Below are 25,555 nucleotides of genomic sequence, written 5' to 3'. Positions count from 1 at the left end.
TCTGTGTTTATCAGAACACCGCCTTCTCTCTGTCTGGGTGGAAGCCATGACTCTGGGCTCTGTTCCCCCTCCCCCCCTGCCCCCTTGTGCTCAGCGGTGGCCCTGACCCTCCTGTTTGTCTCTCACTGGGTCTTGCTGAACCCCACGTGCTGTGGGCCTGCCAGAAGCCCATGCCCAGCAGACTCACGGACGTCTCTGCTAACAGGGCATCCGGGGGCAGTGAGCACATGTGCCCGGGGCCCGCATGACCTCACTCACACAGCACAGGGTCAACAGTAAGGCTGTTGTACGCATCTCAGGGTGACCGCAGAGCTTTACGCCAAGCCTGGGCCCACCTGGGGGCTGCCCGGTCCCCCCTTCCAAAGCCAGCCCTGCAGGAGGATGGGGCAGGTGTGTGGAGCGGGAGGGAGGAGCCCCCGTGCCGCCCGCCTGCAGGGCCCTAGCTCACACATCTGAGAGTCTCATGAGCACCTGGAGTGTGGGGCGCAGCGGCCAGAGCCCTGCTTCCTGACGGACTAGGGATGCCCCTTCCCAGCTCCAACCACCCCTCTGGTCCCATCTGTCCATCCCGCCACACCCCACCTCCTGCATGGCAGCCACGGCTGGTCTAGGGGTGGCCCTCCAGGGACACGGGGGGCTGAGGATCCGGGGACAAACCCAAGGTCCCTGTGACACCAGGGGACCCTGGAAAGTTCCTGCTGGGGACAGCCAATGCCAAGTCTCCTCCAGGCTGGGAGGGCAGCCAGCACAGCCCAGCATTGAGAGCCAAGCACACGCCAGGCTGGAGGAGGAGGTCAGGGCTGGCTCACCGGGGAGGTGTGCGGGCGTGGGACGAGGAGGGCAGGAATGCTCGGTGTTGGGGCCTGTGGGCTTAGGGACCTTGGATGTGTGCCCTCATGCCCCCCACCTGCACCGGCCTCACAGGGCACTGTGGGCATCCTCAGGACCACAGGCAGGAGGCGCTCAGAGCAGCCTCAGGCACGGGGAGCAGGTGTGTGTCACACGGGCTGCCCTGAGTCCAGGTGAAACCCTCCCACTTGAACATCAGGCAGACCTGCCAGATACGAGCTGGGTCCTCCGGCCGCACAGCCGGTCTTGGTGAGAACCGTGCTGCTGCCCAGCTGCGTCGGACCCACGGGAGAAATGGACTTGGTCCAGCCCCCCACCTGCCAGGATACTGCCGCAGCCCTGCTCCCGCCCTCCCCAGGGCGGCCCTGGGGCTCTGCTGCCCGACTGGGGGACCTGGCTCCCCAGCAGGGGGGTGGCCAGCTAGGTGCCTCTCCCCCACATCCGCAGGTGCCCTCCTGGCTCCTCGCCACCAGGGGCTCCGGCCCTCAATCGCGCCTGCCCCAGAAGCGGGAAGTGGGTTCTGCTCCCTCAGAGCCCGGGCGGCCCATCTTCCAGCTGCTCCGCAGCTCCTTGTCCCAGTTTCTCAGCTCTGGGGACCCCCGTGGCCATTAAGAAGGGGCCGGAACGGGAAGCCGCGCTGTCTGAGCGGCAGGCGGCGGCCCTCCGCTGGGAGGCAGCCTCTGTCGCATCCCCATCTCCGGGCCCCTGTGAGCGCTTTGCTTCCAAGTTGGGCTGATGGCCTCACGCTCTGATTGCTTGTGGATTCTATTTAAAAACGGGGCCGAGGAGGGAGGTGGGAAATGAGCGCGCGGATGCCCAGGAGGGATCCCCGTCTGAAAGCAGAGAGTGAGGTTTCCATCTGAACCGAATTCCTCCGTGGCCTCCGGCGATGACGGCGATGTCCCCGGGCTGATGGCACAGTGGCGCGGAGCTGGGCTCGTTACCCCCCACCCCCTCCAGGAGCCTGGTCACCAGGAGGCGAGAGCGGACGCTTGCAGCCGGGCTGGGAGGCTGTGCAGGGAGCCGGCCCTGCACCAGCCCCCATGCCAGCTTGCGACAACCCAGGTGCACTCACTGCCCGAGGCCAGAAGTCCCCGGCCAGGCTGTGCGGCAGGGTCCGCTCCAGGAAAACCTCCTGCTTCTGGTGTTGCTGGCCACCCTGGGAGTCCCGTGGCTGGGGGGGAAGCGCCACTGAGATGCTGTTCTGCGCTGGTGACCCCGTGTTCTTGGGGTCCCTTCGGAATGTGCAGTGCGCCCTGTCCATGGGACCCGATCCTGACACCCGCCTCTGTAACATGCAGCCACATCTGAGGTTTTGGGGATGCTCAGCCTTCTCTGGGGGCCCCCAGGTGTCCTCTCTGGGCAGGTATGGGGGGGTTGCTGGGCCATGTGAGCAGGAGCCCAGAGAGGGCCATGGGCTGTGAGGGGACGCCGGGGATACCTTCCTCCTCCCAGAAGATCCAGACGGGCCTGGGAGCAACCGGGTCACACACCCCAGCCCATACCTCCCACCCCAGTGCACGTGCACCGAGGGCCTGGCCTGCCTGATGCTGGGCTCTGGCCACAGGACACACTGCTGGGCCACTGGAACGTTCTCTCTTGCTCTAGAACTCAGTAATGGCTCTTGGTAACAACCTTCCCAGAAACGGTTGCTTTTTAGGGCGAACTGCCTCCATGCGGGGATTTCAGGCATAAGTGACCACATCAAGGGACACGTTCTGGAGAGGGAAGCATTATGGAAACTCTCAACTCCCATCTCGTCCAACCCACGAGAAAAGCCAGGGTGGGTTTAGATCCCCAGCTCCAGGTCTGGCGAGATTAGAAGCCTTCTCCTCTGTAAACGGGGAGTGCCGTGGGCACCGCGTTGACTCCCCCGACATCACCGTGTGACTCACTCCCTGCTCACTGGTCAGCGGACAACGAGACGTACCGCGCCGGTCCCGGCTGGGCAGGGGCTCCACACGGAGCCTGAGCTGGCACAGCCCCCTCTTTGCAGGCTCTCGGCCCCTGGCGGTCGGGCCGGCTGCGGTCTGAGTCCAAGGAGAGGGGCCTGGGGCCTGCAGGCCAGAGGAGGGAGCCAGGGAAACGATCCACGGAGGCAGGAGGCATCTGCCCGGAGCGGCATGGACGGTCCTGGCTCAGCACCACTCCGCACAGAGGGGCCGCAGCATCTGGCCGGTTGACAGGAGGAATGAATGACCAGGGAGGACAGAGGCCAGGGTCCCTCCTCACAGACGGGGATGCGGGGGCGGGGGAGGGGCTCTGAGCGTCGCGGGCGGCACCAGCAGCCGGACGGGGCCCTGTGGATACCGTCTTGTTCTTCCCTAACCCGAGCAAGCAGCCTGCGCGCAGCAGCTGTGTCAGGGCCCAAAGTGGTCAGGCGGCCGGTGCTCGTCCCAGACGTGGGCCCGGGGCCCCTCTGAGAGCATCATAGCGGGGTCACAGGGAGTGCAAAGGAGAAGGGGTGTCCACGGCGGTGGCCAGGGTGCAGGGCCCCTCGTCAGCTCTGCACACCCGGTGCATTTCAAGGTCGGGCTCCCCACGGCCAAGGCTGGCTTGGCCCCGAACTCAGACAGGAAGGAAGGTCAGCAGGAGGCAGACTTTCATCCCACCCGTATGTGCCCCCAGTGCCTGGAGAGGGGCTGGGGCACTGAGCGTCCCGAGGGCAGGGGTCTGGGACCCATCAGCCTGGACATGCCTGGACAGAGGATTAGCTCCAGGGGGTCCGGGGCCTGTCCAAGCTCAGCCCATTACGCCGGCCGTCTGGCCCCCAGCCACACGCCGCCACCTGCAGCCCGACTCCCCACCCCCTCTGCCTGCCTCCAGTCCCTCCCGCTGCAGGGTCTCCCCTCGTCCCATGACCCTGGGGTGTGGCATCCTGTTCCACGGGGTCCCAATGTAGGGCAACGGTCCAGCTGGCCTAGAGCATGCAGGGGAGGGGCTGGTGTCTTGAGCAGGGAAAATCCATCAGGAAGGATTCCAACCCAATTTCCAAAAGCCTCATTTAGAGCTTCTTTTCTTTCCACAGTGGAACGCGACATGACAGGTGCAATTAGGCTGCAGGTTGGTAAACAGCTCAGTCTCCTGGAGATCGCGCAGAGAGAGAGAGTCACAGCCCGAGGGGACACTCTGGCCAGCGACCAGCCCTGTGCAGGCCACGCCTACCTTGGGAAGACGCCATCCAGTTCTCCCCCAGCAGAACGCAGCAGCCCGGGTTTGATCTCAGCGAGCACCACGTCCTTTCCCGTCTCTGAGGCCGGGACCCCCGGCGGACTGGGAGTCCCCCAAAGCCAGTCTCCCACAGGCTGTCTCACTCGGGGCAACGAGGGGCAGCTGCAGGCCTGAGTGTGTGTGAGGGGGGCGGAGCCTGGAGGGTGGAACCCCCATGCCCGGGCACCGCTCTGGACCCCAAGTCGGGCCGGGGGACCCAGGGAGGCCCTACACCGTGGAGCCACCGGCCTCAACGTGTGCTGGGCCTGCTCTGGTTTCCTCTGTGGCACCTGCTTCCCACAGTCTCCTCGTGGCTCGAGAGGAAAGCAAGTCCTTGGCCGTGAGCCCCCAGACCTCCCTTGTGGAGCCATTGGGCTCCCCTGGCCCAGCTGGCCGGCCTTCCTGCGTGACCCTCATTCCCTCGGCCACCAGACGCCGTGGAAGGTCCCTCCGTGCCGGCGATCAGACGCCCCACACACCACACAGTGCTGGCGGGTGCCGGTGGTCATTACCAGCACGCAGTGCTCCGGGTTCCCCGCTTCCCTGGAAAAGCCCAGAGTCTGACCTCAGTGTGGCCCCACCGGGAACCAGAATTGCCTGCTGTCCTCCAGCGTGGGGTGCCCCGGACGGCACCACCCAGAGGACCCCCACCACATGTCCCGAGCACTAGGCAGGGGAAAAGCCACATGCAAGCCTCGCCCTGGCCGTCTGCTCCCTGCGTGACCTTGCACAAGCCCCGCCGCCTCCCGAGCCTCGGTTCCCCATCTGTAACGCTAGAGGAACAACCCTTGTCCAGGCTCTGCCCCGGGGTCTGAAGGAACAGCCTCAGCAGGGGAGCGGTGATGAGAAGCCCAAATGCCGTGAGCACCCTGCGCGGTCCTCGTCCCGGGTGTGGCCCCCACTTCTGGGACATGCGGGCAGGCAGCTGAAGGGGGGCCTGGACCCCAGCCAGAGCACCTGCAGGGAGTGTGTGGGGGTCGCAGCTGGACGAGCGAGGAGCCTGCACGGTGGCCAGCACTCATCGGGGTCCCTCCTGCCCCCAGGCTGCTCTGGTTGCAGGGAGATGGAGAGGGAGCTGGTCCCCCCTCCCAGGCAGTTGCCGGGTGCAGAGACCCCTACGACACACCCCTGCCTCAGGACGACAGACCTGGCACCCTTCACCCCTGTCCCCAGCCAGGATTGCCAGAAGCCCTGGGGTTCAGGGTACCTGAGGCCAAGCCTGGGAGGCGCCTCCCCCCAGGGGCCCTCCTGCTTGTCTGGTGTCGAGCGCCGGCTGACTGACTCCTGCAGAACTTGTTGGACTAACGGATTCTGCTTCTTGAGGAAGCGTGGGAAGCTCACCAGCCCAGTGGCCTCCTCCGTCGCTCCCAGCTCTGCCCCCCACAGACGTCTCTCTGGGATCCCTGGCCTGGCTGCCTCAGTGCCTTCCCTCGCTCCTACCTGGAGTGAGTCGTCCCCAGCTAAGCTGCCCCCTCCTCCAGGCAGGCTTCCCTGACCTCACTCCCATCGGCTGGCTGTGAAGTTCTGTTTTCTGCTGGCCTCCCCGGCAGTCGGTGAGGTCCTGAAGAGAAGGAGGCTGTCTGCCCCTCGCCGGTCCTTAATGCCTGCCTGGACCAAGCCCGTGACGCCCTTGTTCCCCTCCCCCTGGGCTGCACCTCCTTGGGCTCTCAGCAGGAGGACACTTGCAGTCTCTGTGCTTCTTACATTAGGGTCCAGGTCCCATGGATGGGGTCTTGCCGTCACTGTGCCCTCACAGGGATCAGAGCTCCCTCTGCAGCGGCACTGGACAGTCTGGGGTGAATGGGTCTGGGGAGAAGGCTCGGGGGCTGGAGAGGGGTGCTGGAGCCCGGGAGTGCCCAGGGAGGCTCTCTGGACCCGGGGGAGGCAGGAGCTGGGACTCCCCTCCGGAGCTGGGCACTGCCTTCCTGTCTCCTAAACAAATAAGACGTTTGTCCCCCACTCTGAGTGCCCCTTCTTGAGTGATTTATGGCCTTATTATGAAACCCTCCTGAGGGGATGGGTTTTGTTTAGTACAATTTACATTTGGGGGGAAATTGGTCACCATTCCGCCTTCTCCCCGGAATCTGAATCAGAACCGCAGACTGTTGCTGAGGGTCCCCACACCCTGGCCTCAGGGTCTCTCAGCCTGGCCAGCCCAGCCTGGGGTTCGGCGTGCACCCACTCAGCCAAAACCTGGACCAGACAGCTCCAGGCAGGCCCCCGAGTCTCACGGGACAAGTGACCCTATAGAGGGACCGAGGGGGCTATGCGAGTCGCTCTGTGTGGGCAGAGCCAGCCCCCTTGCCCGTGCCGTGCTGTGGTTTAACTGACGTGGGCTGGCACTTCCTTCCCCACGCGGGGGCCGCGTTCCCCGTCCCCTGCAGGTGTCCTGCCTGTCCCGGGCGGCCGGAATGCGTCACCACCCTGGGAGAGGCTGGGCAGGTATCGATCCCGGTCGGCTAATAGAAAATGCCACTCAGAGGTGTGGTGTGACTCGCCCACGTCCCCCAGCTCCAAGCGCTGGACCTGGCCAGCCAGTGAAGGACATGTGCACCGTCCCAGCTGCCAACGAGCTCTGCAACCTGCGCGTCCACTCGAGTGTGTCATTCTTCTGATCAACTATCGCTCGTGGGGCTCCGAATGAGACCTTGAGCGTGAAGCCCTTAGGGATTAGCAGTAAGTCTCCGTGAGCATGTCAGGGGCAGGTGCGCCCCCGGGGCCGAGCCGTGGGAACGTCCGCGCGCAGCTGGGCTGCTGTGGCAGCGGGGTGGGCGGCGGTCGGCGGCGGGTGGAGAGCACATGAGCTGAACAGGGAAGCAGGGGGAGGGCTGGGGACGCGGAGGGCCCTGTTTGAGGCAACGCACTGATCCTACCAGTGTCCTGGGGCCCTGTGACAAATTACCCCAGTCCTGCGGCTTGAAGACGTTCCCTGCGGTCTGGGGAAGAGAATTCCAGGCTCTGTGTGACGGTGTCAGCTGTGCTCATCCTCCTGAGGCTCCGGAGAGCAGGGCCCCAGGCAGCCGCGTCTCTGCCCCACTCACCCCACAGCCTCACCTCTGTAGCCGACCTCCCCGCCTCCCTCTGATGGGGACACGGGTCCCGTGTCCTCCAGAGAACCAGGGATCGCTTCCCATCTCAAGACCCTTAACTCAATCCCACCTGCCACGTCACTCTCGCCACATGAAGGGACACCTGCTGGCTCCGGGGATGGGGTCCTGCAAGTTTTCTATCCAGGCCACTGCGGGTGTCCGTGTCTTGAAATGCTGATTCATTTGTCTGTGACCATGTGTTTTTTTGTAGGTGAATGCACTGGGTCCTGGAGCTCAGAGCCTCCTGCCACCCCCAACCTCTCCCCCCACCAGCCAGCAGCCACCAGGGGTGACACGAGGCCCCCCGTCTGCCATCTGCCACTGTCTTCCATTCCCAGGGGGCCTGGGCGGGGCAGGGGTGCACACAGGCAGAGCGGGTGGGCCCTGGACACCTGGGGGCAGGGTGGGTGGGGGTGCGGTGAGGGCGCCTCAGGCAGGTGGCTCTCGCTTTCATGGGGACAGCAGCCTGCAGGGAGGGGAGGTGACACCCCAAACCCTGGCTGGGCATGGCAGGTCAGCTGTGTGGGGCATGAGGGCGAACCCAGGGAGGGCACGGCAGTTTATCCACAGTTTTCCTGTTGTTTAAATAAGGGCTCCATGTGGGGCGGCGTCAGGGGAGGGAGAGCCCGTGGGGAAACGATGCTGGGTGACCAGGCGGGGGTCTGCGGGGGAGAAGCTGGAGAAGTCGGCGGTGCTGGCCGGCTTTGCAGGTCCCCTCCATGTGGACGAGTGTGGGAGCACGGCCAGTCGGCCCAGAAATGAAAAGGGAGGGAGGCCGCAAAGGGCTGGGTAAGCCCAGGGTTTCTGGACTCTGGAGGAGGAATTCTGACGGAAGGAGACCCGGACGTTCCCGTTGACAGATGGATTCGGGGTGCAGAGGGGGTCGGCTCAAGAGGGGGGCTGTCCCTGTTCCCGCGGCCTCAGGGCAGCCGCCATGAGGGAGCAGGGGGCGGAGATCGGAGAGCAGGCGCGGGGAACAGCCGTCCTGCCCCTGGAGCCCGACAGCAGCGGAGGCACGGGCGACCTCTCGGGTCCCAAGGGGCGTCCATCACCAAGAAACCACAGCCCCGCTCAGGAGCCCCTCGACTGTCGGACACTGAAACAATCCTGGGCTCCCAAACTTGCACGGAGGGTGGGTGAAGGCCACGTGGCCCACGGGGGTGCGGGTGGAGCCGGGCCCAGAGGACACCCATCAGGAGCGCCTCGGGAGTGGGACGGGCTGGCGTCGGGATCTCTGCCCAGGCCCGGGGCCTAGGCCGCTGGGTCCCCCGATTCTGGGACAGTCCTGGTGCTGACAACCACAGCACCCCCTGCCCGCTGCCACACTCTCCAGTTGCTGCACTGTTTCCGCATGTCATTTTGTGATGACTTGGATCAGGCCTCACTACCTTCGTTTTGCTTTTTCAGAAGCAGGTAACTTGGTCAAGGTTACCCGGGGCTGAGCCTGTCCTAGTGACTCCACCGTTTCCTTGTCTCAGCCTGACACTGTTTTTGTCTCTACTTTCCTGAATCAGAACAAGTGCACAAAACCCAGAGCTCACTACCTGCACGAGGGAGGAGAGTCAGGGCAGCTCCAGATCGTGGCCCACGTCTCCCTGACCCCAAGCCCATGCTCTTCCTTCTGTGGCCGGCCTCTCCCTCCCCAAACCACAGCACCTCTCTCCTTAGAAAATTCCTCTCCATCTTTTTAAACACTGGTCAGAGCGTGCTTGTGCTGTGACCCATGGATTACAGGTTTTCTATCCGATTTCCAATGAAAGCCAAATTCAAACAGCAAAAGGAGTAAAAGGTAAAGGAAAAAAAAAAAACTATCTTTAGTGAAACCAGAAAAAAACAACTATAAACTATAGATTGTGAGGAAAACTGAGCAAAATTTAGAACACTACCAACAGCCATGAAATGTTATAGATTCCAAGAAAGCTACCTGTTTCTCCTAAAGCAGACAGAGGAGCCCAGCCAGCGAGCAGATGGCTGAGAGGGAGGCCCGGTGCTGTGTTCCAAACCTCCCAGGAAATGGGCTAGGGCGGGGCAGACGGGCGTCTACACTGGGCTGGTGGGGGGGGTGGGGCGAGGTGGCTGCCTCGGCTCTGTCACTGCAGAGCATTTACGAGGAGGGGTGCGTGAGCTGCACACTCGGCTTGCGGTCCCCCAAGCCCTGCCCTGCCTTCCTTCTGGGGGGGTGGTGGCGCTGGCCTCCAGGTCACAGCCCACACCTGCCCATCTGCAGACGCCAGCACCCGGTCACTGGCGCACACAGAGTACTCCCTCCTCCTGGGCGGACTGACGTGCAGAGAAGCTCGGTCCAGCCAGGGCCTCACTGGAGCTGGAGGTAGGATCAGGGTCTTGTCAAGAATGGGGACCACGGGTGGTCGATACCACCTGCAAATCAACAGGGAGAGACCTCTGGGAGGACAGAGACAACCCCTCGAATCTGTGCCCCAAGTAATGGAGATTCCAGTAAAACTCACCACAATGAATTTGTTCGGAAATCTGTGTGTTAACAGAAGCTCACAGTAACCACCCCATGTTCATTCAGGACAAATGGATGGATTCTGGGAAGAACAGGAACTTTCTGACATTTTCACCGTCCTGTCCGATGACCCCTGCCCCTTTCCCAGCTGTGCAGTACCTGGAACACCAGCGGCCCCGTGGGTACAGCTGCACCTGGCAGCCACCGGACAGGGCAGGCAGGTTGGAAGGTCCTCGTGAGGGTTAGTCCCCAGGGAAGTGTCCTTATTTCCTGGTCCCTCAACTCCCAGGAAAAGCCCCACTCCCAGGGCTCTTTGCCCATGACTAGACACGGCATGAGCTGGACACAATCCGTGGAGCAGCAAGGCGGGTGTAGGCGAGGTGGAGGATGACCCAAAAAAGTTGAAAATTAGATCTGGAAGAGGAGGCAGCTATAGGGGTCTTCGAAAAGCTCCAGAATACAACTATGAATATATAGAAACATACACTTGGGTGGGTCCCCACACGTGTCTAGGGGAAACCTGAGAAGGTCCTGGTCTCACCTCTGGAATCTGAGGCTCTGTAGGAACGAGAAGTGAAGGCCAAGGCAGGGTTGCCGCTCCCTGAGCACTGAGGGGGCCCCAGCACACACGGAAGCCCCAGCCTGGGAGACCGACTGGGTCTAGGCATTTAAGGACCGTCCCGTCCATCAGTAGTTGACCTGCTAACTAGCCAAGCAGAGACTGAATGGCCACATACCACAGAAAGTACAAACTTCACAGAATTACGCCAGATAATCCCTAAACAAAAGCACCAAGGACACAACACACAACGGCAACAATAAGTCTTATGAAATCTAATTTCCAGAGTTGTCAAATCTTATTACTTAAAATACCCATTTTCAACCAAAAACTGAGCTTTCAAGGAAATAGGCAAATATGACCCATGAACAACAGGAAAAAAATTAGTAAATAGAAACTGTCCGCAAAGAACCCAGTATCAGACTTACTAGCAAAGACTTAAACACAACAGTTCCAATATCTTCAAAAAACTAAGGAAACTATGTGTAAGTAATTAGAGGAAAGTACGAGAATGACATTTCACCCGATAGAAAATATCAATAAAGGGAAAGAAATTATTTTTTAATAGTTTACATTTAAAATAATTTAAAGAAACAAGTAAGATCTGGAAGTTGAATAGTACAAAAACTCAGAGGAAAAATGTACTCGTGAGACGTAACAGGAGGTTTGAGTTCATAGAAATAAGAGTCATCACACTTAAGTGTAGGTCATTATCTATTAGCTAACCCAAGGAACAGAAAAAATAAATGAAGAGAGACGAACAGAACCTTAGAGACCCGTGAGAAAAGATCCCACACAGATGCATGATAAGAGCCCCCAAAACTAGCAGAAAAATGAGGGAGCAGAAAGAATGTTTGTACTAATAATAACCAAGAGCTTTTCAGATTTGATTTAAAATATTAATCAGACATTGGGGTACACGTGTCCCTTCTTTTCATTCCATCTGCGTTTGGGGTAAATGCCCAGTAGCGCAATTGCTGGGTCACAGGGCAGCTCTATTCTTAACGTCTTGAGGAACCTCCACGCTGTTCTCCAGAGTGGCCGCACCATCCTGCGTTCCCACCGACAGTATGAGAGGGTTCCCCTTTCTCCGCATCCTCGCCAACATCTGTTGTTTCCTGTTTTGTTAATTTTTGCCATTCCAGCTGGTGTGAGGTGGTGTATCCATGTGGTTGTCATTTGTCATTCTCTGATGGCTCGTGATGTTGAACATTTTTACATCGACATGGATGGAACTGGAGGGGATGATGTTAAGTGAAGTGAGTCATACAGAGAAAGAGAACTATCATAGGGTTTCAGTTAAATATGGAATATTAGCAATAGCACAGAGGACTGCAGAGTGGGAGGGAAATCCAAACGGGGAGAAATCAGAGAGGGAGATGAATCATGAGAAACTCTGGACTCTGAGAAACAATCTGCCGGTTTCAGAGAGGAGGAGGGTGGGAGAAGGGGTAACAGGGTGATGGGTGTTGAGGGGGGCATGTGCTGTAATGAGCACCGGGTGTTATGCTTAACTAATGGATCATTGAACACTGCATCAAGGACTAATTATGTACCATACAATGGCTAACTGAACATAATACAAAACATAATATAAAAAATTAAAAACAAATATTAATCGGCACATCCAAAAGCTGAATGAGCTCTAAGTAGGATGGAGTCTGAGAGGTCTACACGTGGATGCACAGTAGTCAGATTGTTGAGGGACGAAGACAGAGAGAGAATCTTGAAAGCAACAAGAGAAAAATGACCCGTCGTGTGTAAGAAATCCTTCAAGGAGTGACACTTGACTCCTCATGAGAAACCACCGTCAGAAGACAGGGAGAGGACACACTCAAAGTCCCGAAAGAATACTGGTAACCAAGAAATCCACATCAAGGAAAGTTCTTCTTCAAAAACAGAGAAATGAAGGCATATATGGAAAGGAACTCCCACAACTTAAGTAAGAGCATCTTTGAAAACCCACAGATGACATCATGCTTAATGGTGAAGACTTAAGTGTTTCCCTCATGTGATCAGGGATGTGACAAAGATGTCCGATCTTAGGACTTTTAGTCAAGATTGGACTAGGAGATCCAGCCAAAGAAATTAAGCCACGTCTAGATCTAGCCAAAGAAGTTAAGTAAGAACAATAAAGAAATGGCGCCCAGATTTGAAAGGGAAAATAAAACTATTTATGTTTACAGATGATGAGTCTTTTATATAAGAAAATTACAAGAATTCCATTAAAAACCTTTACATTTTATAAGGGAATTCATCAAGGTTGCAGGATAGCAGATCAATATGCAAAACTGAATTATATTTCCGAACGGTAGAGATGGACAATCCAACAAATAAAGTTAAGAAACAATTCCATGTACAGTAGCATCAAAAAGGAATAAAGTTAACAAAAGATTTGTACCTCCCAAACTATAAAACATCATTCAAAGAAATTATTGAAAGGAATTTTACATGGGAGGCTGATCCTAAATTTCATATTGAAATGTGAACGACTCAGGATGGACAAAACATTCGTAAGAATGAGGAACTCAACATTCTTTAATTCAAAACTCAGCACAAAACTGCAGTGACCAAGACAGGGAGATGTTAGCATACAGGTAGATCTATCAAATGCAGTTGAGAGGGAAAAAAATAAATCCCTACATTTTTTTGGTCAGTTGACTTTTAACAAGGTTGCCAAGAATATTTAACGGGAAGGCATAGTCTTTTCAACAAATTGTACTGTGTAATTGGATATCCATATGCAAAATAATGAAGCTGAACATCTACCTCAAACCACACACAAAAATCAACCCCAAAGGAACTCTAGACATGAACATAAGTGCTAAAACTAATAATGCAAGTTCTTAGAAGGAAAAATCAGAGTAAATATTTGTAACTTTGGGTTACACCACTGTGTCATAGGTACTTCATCCAAACCACAAGTGATGGGAAGAAAATAATCAATCAGATTGCACTAAAATTATCAACTTTTGTGCTTTAAAAGATGCCATCAAAAAAAGTGACATCCCACAGAATTGGGAAGAAATATTTGAAATGTACACATGTGATCAGGGACTTCTAACCAGAATATACAAAGAACATTTACAACTCAATGATGAGACAGTAAGCATGAACCTGAGTATACATCCATCTAGAGAAGACACACAAATGTCCAGGAAGCACATGAAAAGTTATTCAAAATCCTTAGTGTTTGGGGAAATGCAAATCAAATCCCAATAGATAGTATTCTAGACTGAGGAAGGTGATTAAAATAAAAAGACAGACAATTGCTAGCACTGACAAGAATGAAGAGAAATTGGAAACCCATACATTGCAGATGGGAAATGACAGAGTGCAGCCACTCTGGAGAACAGCTCGGTGGTCCCAGAAGCACATAGCCCAACAATCCCTCCTCTTGGTATACACCCACGTCCACACAAGACTTTGTGAACGTTTATGGCGGCATTCCGAACGACGGCCGGAGTGGCTAGTGCGCACAGGACCAGCGGTTGATGAACGGGTAAATGAAACGTAGCACACCCACACGACTGCATGTTATCTGGCAACAGGAGCGGGAATCATGATAATCACTGCCCTTGGATGAGCCTCGGAAACGTGATGCTGAGTGACAGCAGCCAGTGGCAAAGGACCACATGCTGTAGGATTCCGCTGACATTAACTGCTCAGAATAGACAGATTCATGGAGACAGAAAGCAGAGCAGTGGTTGGAGAAGTTAGAAAGTGACTACTGGTGGGGGTACAGTTTCTTCAGAGGATGATGAAAATATTCTGAAAGTAGATAGTGGTGATTCCTGCTGAAGTCCATGAGAATGGCAGATAGCACTCAAGGGTCTGCCTGGATGGGAGGAAATATCTGCTGGGCAAAGGACTTCTCAATAAGACGATTATTTTTTAAATCAAGGGAGGGCTTGGAAGGGAAGGGATGGGGAGCCAAGCCGTGGGGAGACAACTGATGAATGTGGAGCGGGGGAGCTGTCCACAGTGCGTCCACACGGAACACAAGAATGCCGAAGCCACAGCAGACGGCCTGCTGCTGGTCAAGGAGTCCCACAAAATGTCAAAGTAAGGCTAAAGAAATGCGGGAACATTTGTTTGTACAACATACATACGTAATACAGTATATATGTATGCAAATTTTGACAAGACACACACACACACACACACACACACAGGACGTAAGTATATAAAAAGAGTATAGGTGCCCTGATTTAATTTAGGAGCACTTGGATATAGTTCCTCAAGATAATAAACCAATTTTAGAATTTTACAGGTGTGAAAGTAACCATCTGAAGTACTAGACAAATTAGTAGAAAAATCGGAAGGTGGTGACAATATCTGGGAAATATGTGAGTGAATTAATTTCCTCCTTTTACATACTGAGGTGTTAGTCGATTACTAAAGTTAATACATCTGGAAATAATGTTTTAGTGTTAATTAAAATGCATAAAGGCAACTACCAGGAAAAATTAAGCAGATGAACTAACTTTCCAAATTATCAGAAGGAAAACACACACACACCCAGAAACTGTAAACCAAGTAGTGAAAGACAGAAAACAAATAAAAACAGAAACATAACAAAGACGACAGTAGAACTATAATTGGACACGTACATCACAGCAGCAAATACAAATGAGAAAGATTCACTTTGCTAAAAGGAAAAGATGAGAATCCAGTATATGCTGCATTGACAAGATCCGTCCAGAATGGAGTAGTGAAAAGCGTGGCCGTCCATGCAGACAAGTGTAAGCACCACAGGGTGGGGATCAGTGATGGTGACGCCACACAAGGTCGTGGCCAAGACCGGGAAACTGTGAGGAAGACAAGGAAAGCCCCATGACAATGGTAACGGATATAATTCCAGAAAACTCTATCCTTTATTCACCAAAAACACTGGTATTTGTAACCAACAGAAAGCAAAATCCAGAGGAAATAAAATAAACAGCCAGAGGCTCGCGAGTCTGTGTCTCAGTTCGGGTTCCTGGACATGGGGCCGGGAAGAGGTTGGGGATGAGGCGAGTTTGGGAGGCGAGCCCAGGCAGTGGGAGTGGGGGGATGCAGGCGGTTACAGGCGAGCCACTGAGGGGCCCCCAGTTTGGGGGACTGAGCACCACTCTGCTTCCTGTGGTTTTGGGGAATGGAAAGCAGGTGAATGGGGCTGCCCAGCACAGCGGCCGCGTGACTCTGTGGCTGGTGGCTCCGGAGCACGTGGAGGGAGAGCAGCCTGGGACCCCAGAGGCGTCTGCCCTAAAGAGGATATTTGTCCTACTTTGTTCATCCCATGAGGTCAGGTGGACAAAATATATGGAGACTTTGGAGGTAATAAGGAGGATGTGCAATTCTGCATCCAACTCCGAAAACAGAGAACATAGCTTCTCATCAGATCTGGTGAATTATTTACAAAGCTTCAGGAAGCCACCGAGCTGCAGAAAGCCTAGAGGGAAAGAGAAATGAAATATGATTCTGTTCCATGTTAGGGCCACACCCAGAATAAAATTACTCACTGTGGATATTTCAAATCCTGAATTTAAAAAGATGAGTAAATAAATTAACCATTCAACTAAAAATAGAAACGTAAAAGCAAAATAAATATATGAGAAGCAGGATTTTATAGAAGTAAAACAGGAATTAAGGATGCATTAAAGAAGAAAAACACAGATAGTAAATGATTTCCAGAGAAGCTTCTTTACCAGAAGGTTATAAAGTAAAAAATATCAAACTTAATTACAAAAGGGAAACACAAAACACAAAATGAGAAATTCAAGTGGGAGATAACCAAAAATGGAGGCAGATGATGTACATATTATTTATATAAATAATTTGAAGAGCCAGAAGATTTAGGTGGTTATGCAAGGATCTATGAGTCTGTATCTGTCTATAGCTCTATCCATCCACCCATCATCCATTCATCATCTATGTATCCATCCATCCATCCATCATCTAACCATCCATAATCTAACCGTTCAGCATCCATCTATCTATCCATCCATCCATCCATCCGTTCATCATCTATCTATCCATCCATCCATCATCCATCCATCTATCCATCCATCATCTATCCACCCATCCATCCATCATCTAACCATCCATCATCCATCCATCCATCCATCCATCATCTATGTATCCATTCATCCTCTCTCCATCCATCCATCCATCCATCCATCTATTATGTATCTATCCATCAATCCATCATCTGCCTATCTATCCATTGTCTATCTATCTATTGATCTATCATCTGTCTATCCATCAATCCCTCATCTGTCTATCTGTCACCTATCTATCTTCTGAATGTCCACAAATCACCTTCAGACAAGATTACAAATCTAAACTGACCAGCTGTTGTACACAAATTTGAGAAAGTTGTCCAGTAGTTATTTCCCTTTAAATCACTCTTGCCATGAAAAGTCTTTATTGAATTCTATCAAAACTTCAGAGAAGAAATAACATAGATGTTATTTGAAATTTTGGAGACCTTTATCTTTCAGCTTTGTCACAAGTATGACTGGAACATCACATGCACACACACAGAACTAGAAATGTGTCTAGATTGTGAATAAAAGCGCAGAAGTTCTATGTAATATATTAACAAGTAAAATCCGACAGTTCATCGAGAGGAAAATATGCTGAGTGTGGTTCTTTCCAGGAACCAGAAATGACTTACTATTTGGACTTTAGTTGCAGATTAAGTCTATAAATGATAAGATAGAGATTGCTAATATTTCAAAATGGATTGTTGATAAAACTGTATAAAATATTTTAAAAAACAAGTCCTCCTAAAAAGTGGGCAATGGACCTGGGAAAGTCATCTTGCACAAGATACACAAGTAGTCAATCAACAAAATACAAAATGTTCAAAGCACTGGAAGTTAAGAAACGCATGTTTCCCGGCCAATGACACAGCACTCTTCTGAGAGGGTGGCCTGTGTGAGCCTGAGGTGCACACAGCACTGAAGGCCCAGGGACACTCAGGACAAACCCCCACAAAGCCCTCTTGGCGGCCCCATGACTTTGCCATCCCCCCTCTCTCGGGAGCATATTCTAGAGTGTCTCTCAGAACGCATGTCTCGCTTAAAACACTACCTTGTACAAATGCCTTACACTAGAGCAAAGATACATTATAAACACTTCCATTTTTTAAAAATAATTACAAGTGCCTGGAACCAATCTAGTACTTCTCATTATAGGAAAGAGTAAATAATTTACAGAAGAATGGAGCTATTTAAATAAGAATGTATTAGAATAGCTCCAAAACACATTGCTGAATGAGAAAAGCAAAATGCAAAGCAGGGTGTATATAATTCCACTATTAGTGTTTTTAAAAGGGTGATTTATGTATGAACATACACGCAGAAATACAGTCAGACCCATGCCCAAAGCAGGTACCACGTCTAGGAAGGGCCAGGGTATCTCAGGTGGAAAAAAGGTGCCTTTTGCATAACATTTTGAATTACTTGATATATCAACCATGCTGAAGTGTTGCTTTCCACACACACACACACACGTGTGCACAAAGTAAATATGCACGAGGTATACACATGCGTGTGCCTACCCACAAGTGTGTTGAGGAGGGAGCCTGGCTCAGTGGCTGGGAACACCCGCTCCGGCCCAGGGGCCACCTGACACGGGCGACGCACAGCTCCACACCCGCTTTCTCATCCCAGCAGCGCCTGCCCCAGAGGGTCACTGTGAGAACGGAGCTCGTGCACGCGTCTCAGGTGCTTCCGACAAGGTCAGGCTGAAGGCGTATGTCAGGGGCAGCTGCTCTTGGTGTTGTCTTGTTGTTGTTGTGTTGTTGCTCTTGTTGTGTTGTTGTTGTTAGCATTATTTGCTGTGCGTGCTGTCCACCCTGACGGAGGCCACGTGAGGGTCCGTGTCTCAGCTTAGCTCTGCAGCAGAGTTCCCAGCACCCACAGGAACGGACACACCAGTATACCGTGTCCTGCTGCTCTGTCCTCAGCTGGTTGCTGCACAGGGTGTAGACGCTGCCCCTCTTGCCAGGCTCTCACAACTCAAAGGCAGCAGCTAAAGGGCTCACCCTCTCCCCCAGGACAAGGACAGGAGGGCGTCCCGTAAAAGTACTTCGTGGGCAGACCTGCAGGCGCTGTGGGAGCACATGGCCTTGCCTCAAGGACTTAGGAAAGCCTTTAGTTTACAGAGAGAGAGAAGGGAAAGAAGAAATCAAACAAATAAACAGAACAAAGACACTTGCACCGGGTGACACCTGCCTACCTCCAAGATATAAATATTGCACAGAGCGTTACACGGCCTTTGAGCCCAGGGTGCGGGAACGAATAAGCACGACCGCGAGGCAGGAGAGGAGGTCGTGAGCATCTGCAGACGTGCGTGCGTCCGAGGCTCATGACAGCGACGTCCCTGCGGCAAGTGAGGGATGGGGGGCTGTCCAATAAATGACACGGGGACAACTGGCTGGCCATATGGAAAGATAAAATTTTATCTTTTGCAAGCCACACACACAAATGAATTCCAGATGGCATAAAGATCTGAATGTTGAAACCAAAACTTTAAAATCTCAGAAGAAAGTGCCTTTTCGTAATCTTATTCTTACGCTTGTTTCTTAAGTGAGACACAAAAGCTCAAAACCTAAAGGAAATAAATAATGTATTTCATTGCATCAAAATTTAAAACTTTATTCAGCAAAACCACATAAATAATAAAGTAGGAGAAGATTTTTCATCCAATAAAATCAACAAAGATTTTGATCAAAAGTATGCAAACTACTCCCGCGCATCAACAAGAAAAAGACAAAAAGTAATAAAAATGTGCAGAAGATATAAATATACACGTTAGGAAAGAGGAGACTCATATGACCACGAAACACATGTGAACAACTGGGTCTCATTCACATGAGAACGATGAGATAACCCCAGACACATCGGACTTAGCACAATTAAATGGGCAGGAAAACACGAATCAGCCTGTGTGCGTGGAGGGTCTTGTGGTGGGGCCTCTCGGACGCACGAGGGGCAGGAGTGAGGCCCGGGTCACTGTGCACCCGGCGCTTTGCCAGTGGTGCTGGCTCCAGGGTGAGTCTCGCCCGTGCACCCTGCAGATCGGCTCAGAAATGCACACACGATGGGGCTGGTGACAGCAAATACGCAAACACCACCAACACGGGGCCGCTGGTGGAGGGACGCGCACACTGGCGTGTGTCAGCAACGGGGGAGGCTGTACTTGTTGGCACGAATGAGCTCTGCGTGCACACCCGCACAAGAGCAGAGCTCCCCTTCAGAGCCGAGGGCGGAACAGAAACCGTAAGGTCAGACGCACTAGCGTGCCACCTTTTCATCAAGATTCAAGCGCGACGTCTGCGTTCTGCCGTTGGCGTCAGCGGACGTGTGTCGGAACAGAGGGAAGCATCTCTCTGTGGAAACAGGGAAAGACGCACTCACAGGCTTCATATCCGGGCAAACCTCCAAGGACGTGTGGGGGTGTGTAAGGCACTTAAACTTGGACCATATCGGTTACGTTTCCCTTATAATTTTTGTATAGACTGTACAATTCCTTACATTTTAGGTTTAAAGACAACGTGAGCAGGTCGTACTGAGTGTCCCCACGCCCCGCCCTGCGCCACGCCTCCCGGAGAGCCTTTCCCACCGTGAGCATCTCGATTCATGAAGCAGCTGGGATGACCACTGACTGTCACCTGCGGTGCCCTTGGAGAGCACCCCCCCCCCGCCTGGCAAAGCGATGTGGTTTGGGTCAACGTGTGATGGCGGGTGTCGCCCCTCTGGGCTCCCGCGGACCGGCTCCCCTGCACTCCCCATATTCATCCCTCCCCGATTCCCTCCTCCCGACGACCGCTGCTCTCACGGTCTCTGTGTGGTTTGTGTTTCCCGAGACCTCGTTGCTGGGACCCACGGGACTGAAGCCCACTCACGCGGACATCTTTCTCCGGCTGGCGTGCGTCTAGGTCGGCTCCTCGTGTCTTCCTGGCTTGTCGGTTTGTTTCTGTTTATCACTAAACCACCTCCGTGCTGACATCCATCTGCCTACTTGGGGGCTGCTGGGTCACTCCCGGGTTTGGGGGTTACGCAGAGGCCACTGAAGACAGTTCCTCCAGGGATCCGTCCCAGTGGCCCCGCGAGTGCTCCCACCAGGGCATGGCCCCGGCAGCCGCCGTCCCGGCGAGCAGAGCACAGCTGATCTGTGATCTCGGACTCGCCTGTGCCCCCCAATTTCAGGGGTGGTCTGCCTGCCGCCACAGCTCTCAGGAGGTCCGAGAAAGTCACGGGTTTTCCATTTGTTCCGCCTTTTGTTCTTGCAAGGACGGCCTGAGGTCCTGTGAGCACTTTCCAAGGCGGTGAGATCAACGGGAGGTCTTGTCTGCTCCGCTTGCCCCTCAGTGCGGACCTTGGTGTCCACAACGGGGAGACCATGGCCCGTGTACTTCGGGCACAGAACTGCTACCCCAGGCCCGGCGTCCTGCCACCCACGCCACGTCCCTGCCCAGCAGCTGCACCAGCGAGACACATCGGCTCAAGACTTTCTCTTCCAGCATCTCACGTTCAAGGCCAGTCCTCACCATGACGCTCCCATCTTTGGGCCACACCCACCCCCACTGGGGCATAGGAGGTGCTCAACGCACACGGCCCAAGGGGGCCCGGGAGCCTCTGGTCCCTTCCCCGGCACTTCCGCACATGCCAGGCTGTTCGGGGCTGCGCACAAGCGTGCCCTGTGTTTGAACCTCACTTTCTTTGTCTCTCTTCTTCACATGAATATTTATCACACGGAAAGCAACGCCAGCACACCAGCCCCCCATTCACGGAATTCATCAACAACTCCTTTGTAGAACCTGACCTAGGGACAGGGGATTGAGAAGCCCTGAATGTGTTTCGTTTTCTGAATCACAAGCGCTGTTATAAATAGCCGTTTCTTCTTCTTCGTTCTTCCCCTGCAGGATCCAGAACCTTGGGAGGCCAGAGCGATGGCAGATCTGTTGCACAATAAAACAGGGTCAGCGCACGGGGAGGAGCCTTCGGGAGCGTCCCTGCCATGCTCCAGGAGCCTCTGACCCCCTGCCAGACGCATCCTTGGTCCCTCTCTGGAAGGGCTGTTGGTCCTGCAGGAAACGCCCACCTGTGCGGGGTTGGGACGGCGTGACCCTCCCCTTTCTGACCACAGTGTGCGTGCTCAGTGCAGTGTGGCCACGGGCATCAGGGTTGGGGAGAGGGCTGAGTGTGAGGGACTCTTTAGGACCAGGACAGGACATATGTCCTAGCCCCGTCTGCTCGATGTCCACACAGCCATAAATCCCGCCATTCTGCGGTGAGATGGAGACCGGCCCGTTGTTTGGTGGCCTGTGAAGCAGCAGGTGGGTCAGAAAAGGCCCTAGTTTTGGTGGACATGTCATCATGCATGCAAGCCACACGGCTGGCGGGCATCTGCAGTGGGCGCAGCCCAGGCACACAGATGGGAGCTCGCCACCCCTGCGCCCCTCCTGGTGAAGGCTCTCTCCACCTCCTGTCTCCGCGGGCTGAGAGCAGACCCTCCTCTCCCAGGACAAGCCGGTGAGGCCGCTCCCAATTCTCCTGACCCCCACATTGCATTTCCCCTTCCATCTGGAAGTGAGATGTCCAGCAGGGACCCTGCCTCTGAGTCTCTGTGTCCCTGTCTCCCACTGCTCCTTCTTTGTCTCTCCTTCCCTCTCTGTCTCTCCCTGCCTGTCTGTCTCAGTCTCAAGCTCTCTCCCCGTCTCTCACATGAATCCACAACCCAGGTCTCTTATAAAACTCCCCAACATCACAGCCTCTTCCCCGAGTGGGTGTCGGGTGCCCTCAGGCCACGGTCTTCCTCCCCAGGGGCCCAGTTCTGGCCCTCCACCCCTCACCCTCCATGCCCCGCAGGTGGGTTGGGTCCTGAGGGATCGGCCCTGCAGCCGGCACCCCGAGGTGACCCTAGTCATTGACCAGCCAGCCAGGTAAGCTCTGTAGACGCCTCAGGGGGGATTTACAGGAGGGCGGGGGTCCACGAGGGGTTCAGGGACGTGGAAGCCCTGACAGGAGAGGCCTGCATGGCCAGGCCATTGGAGGGTGGCCCGTATCTGGAGCCGGCAGTGGTCAGCAAGGTACTCCCTGGGGACACAGGTGGCAGAACGGGCCTCGGATGTCCAGCACCTCTGTGTCCACACATGCCCATGAGGACACAGATGTCATGACTTGTGCCTTCAGAGACCCCGGGCAGAAGTGCCCACCTCCTGGATCTTTGAAAACCTTCCCAGGATGGTGGTTCTGGGAGGCTGCAGGACAGGGTCCTGCTCTGAGCCCACGTCAGTCTCGAGCAGGAGTTTGATGGGTCCCTCGAAGTCTGTCAGGTGAAGATGCTGTCCTGCCTTAGCCTGCGGGGGGAACGAGGGCAAAGTCCCCACAGCCCAAGGCCTGGCACCACACTGAGTGGGAGGTCTCTGGTGCTTTAGGACACCAAGCTGCTTAGTAACCCCAGGAGTCATGGATCACCCTGGACAGGAAGGTGCCGGCCCTGAAGTCTAAGTGGCTGTTTCTACACCAGCACAGAGCATGGAGCACTTCCCCAGCCTTCTGTGGTGTCCACAGAGCCCCGATAGAAGCTGTCCTCTATCCTTGGGGACAGGGATGCCCCTCAGGGGACACCCCCCGAGGAGCTGGGCTGCTTCAGGCAGATGCTGGGGGACGACGGGTTGTCCAGCAGGAGCACTTTCTGACCGCAGGTGCCCTCTGGTTCTCTTCCGGCAGAAGCTCTCTGAGCAGGGGTGTCGTCTCGGGTGCAAGGACCCGGGGGGGGGGGCTGGGTGGCTCCTGGTTGTGTCTCTGGTACCCCAGCACGAGGAAGGGTCTTAGTCGCTGTGGAGCTGAGGTGTCTGTTAGCAGGCCCTCCTGTGGGGGTCGCTCCCACTCTAGAAAGGGAGGGGGGAGGGGAGAGGAGACTGTTCAGCTACACCCGGATCTCTTCATGCCTTTGCAGAAGACGTCCTCCCAGGAGCTGCTAGACTGAGGTCCCAGGATGTCCTCGCCCAGGACTGCAGGGCGCCTGTGACTGAGGCCCCCGATGGACCTGGTGGCCCTGGTGGGGAGCTGGCCAGGCGTCCTCAGACTCCGGGCCTCCATCGGGCAGGGGAAGGCGGTCCTGGACATCTGGTCTCAGTCCTACTTTGCCGTTAGCCGTCACTGAGGCCCGGCGCGCAGGTGGTTAGCTCGCCGGGAGTCTGCCTACGTCACGCTCTCCTCCTTCGCTGGCTGAACATGTCTCAGAAGGGACGGGCCCCGTCGTGGGTGTGTGGGGTCACAGCGGACGCAGACAGTCTGCCCCCGTGGCCGATGCTCGGCTCCCTCACTTGATTCACGTCATTTCGAGAAAACGGCTTTTCCTGTGTCATCCCCGCTGTGTCCCTGAGTTTACATTTAAGCCCGCTCTCCGACAGGTGGGACCCTATGTGACGGTCGTGGGGGACAGCGGCTCTCCTCCTTATCAAGGCGCCGACTGCACAGCCTCTGGGCCACGGTGGCCTCATGCAGCCCAAGTCAGAGTCCACGCTCCGACTGTCAGCAGCTGCGCCACTCTCGGCCCCAAGGCTGAGGGGGCCTCCAGGCTCTCTGAGCCCTCCTCATGGCTCCCAACGCCAGGGGCACCTCCTCCTGGGTCCTCCACATGCCCCCCAACCCTCCAATTTGCGTGTTGACTCCTCGGTTTCCATGCGCATCTGGAAAAGTGCAGACATGCTGCCGCAGCCTTCCCAGGTATGAGGTTCTATTTTCCTGGCGTCACTCGGCGGCGACCCTACAAACAGTGGCCTGTGGCTTGACGTCTTCCCTCATGAGAAGGAAGGTGCCCTGTGCCCGCGAGGCGGCTGTGCCCCACGTGCTCCCCTCTCCATAGTGCGTGTGACCCCACAAGGGAGCGTCTATGACACGTTTATTCCACGCAAACCAGACGCGCTCTCTCTCCCTCCGTCTTCCTGGTGCTGGAGAAGACGTACTGCTGTCGAGCCCACCTCGAGGATGTGCCGAGTGCCAGCCCTCGGAGTCCGTCACATGTGCCCACGGACCACGTGCCAGGAGAGCCGGCAGGACCCCGTGCAAGGCGCCACCCCTTCCATGGACATGGACGACAGGCACACCAGATACGGGGGCTGCCGGACACCCGTCCGTGTGAGCAGACGATTCTTTTCCGCGGGGACTGATGATACGTGGTGGTCTTTATCATTTTAATTTCTTTAAAATGAGCACATCAGAGAAAAATAATCATCGGCCAAAGGCAACAAGAAAACTCCAATATTTTTAAAAAGTTGTCTGTCTCGCACTCCCACACTGGAGGGCTGGGGTCTGGTGTCCATGCGCAGGCCACAGCGCGAGGGCGGACGGAAGAGGAAACTTTGGATCCTTCTCTGCAGGTGAGAACGGACTCCTGCCTGCTGTGTCACCTGGACTCAGTGTGACATTATTATGCATCGACTGCACGCAGAAGGCCTCACTTTACCTTCGCCTCCCAGGCTGCAGGGTCCTCAACCAGCTTGTCGCCTGCTCGCCGAGAAATGTGAGTTAGAAAGACAGCACCCAGACCTCGGGGGTTTGAGTGGGAGAGAATGACAGAGGCACACGGGGACGCAGGTGTGCAAAGAGGGACAAGCATGTTCAAACAGCTTTTATGAATACACTGCATACATTTGGGAAGATATGGAAAAAATATGGAAAACCATGAGTAGCAGGAGGAAAAGAAATGGAAAATGTGTGTTACAATACATTGTATCGTATCATATTGTTACATTGTATCATATGTGCACACCATGTCCTAACAAAAAAGGTCTAGAGATGAAAAACAATGTCTCAAAAGAAAAATTTGCTAAATGGGACTAAGAGCAGATTACACACGCACAAATACGGTTTTAGGGATTCGCTAGAAACTATCAAAATGAAGCACAAAGAGAAAAAAAGTCTTAAAAAGAGGCAAGTAAGCAGTAACCTCAGGGATAATATGGAAAAGCCTAACATACATTTCACCAGCGTCCAGGGGAGAGGGAAAAGCGGAGAAAACAAATAGTTTAAATAATTGTGCTCAAAAATGCTCCAAATTAATGAAGTCCAGAAATCAGCAAACCTCTGTCTTAGAAACATGACGGAAATTCATTTGGATTCTCATCACCCAGAAACCGGATCAGACAAAAGCACTGAAACAGAAGAAAACCACAGACCAACACTGATTATACTGATGCTAAAATCTTTAAAAATATTTAGCAAAACAACTCCCTCAATGTATCGAAAGGATAACACATCGTTACCTGATGAGAGTAACCCCCCAGAATGCAAGACTGGCTTCATACGAAAACTCAACAATGTATTGTACTGTATCGGCAGAGAACAACCAACCAGAATTCAGAAAGGACATCCG

The sequence above is a fragment of the Lutra lutra genome, chromosome 8 (genome assembly GCF_902655055.1).
Source record: "Lutra lutra chromosome 8, mLutLut1.2, whole genome shotgun sequence".
In the NCBI taxonomy this organism is placed as follows: domain Eukaryota; kingdom Metazoa; phylum Chordata; class Mammalia; order Carnivora; family Mustelidae; genus Lutra; species Lutra lutra.
Note: the sequence above shows the minus strand (reverse complement) of the source record.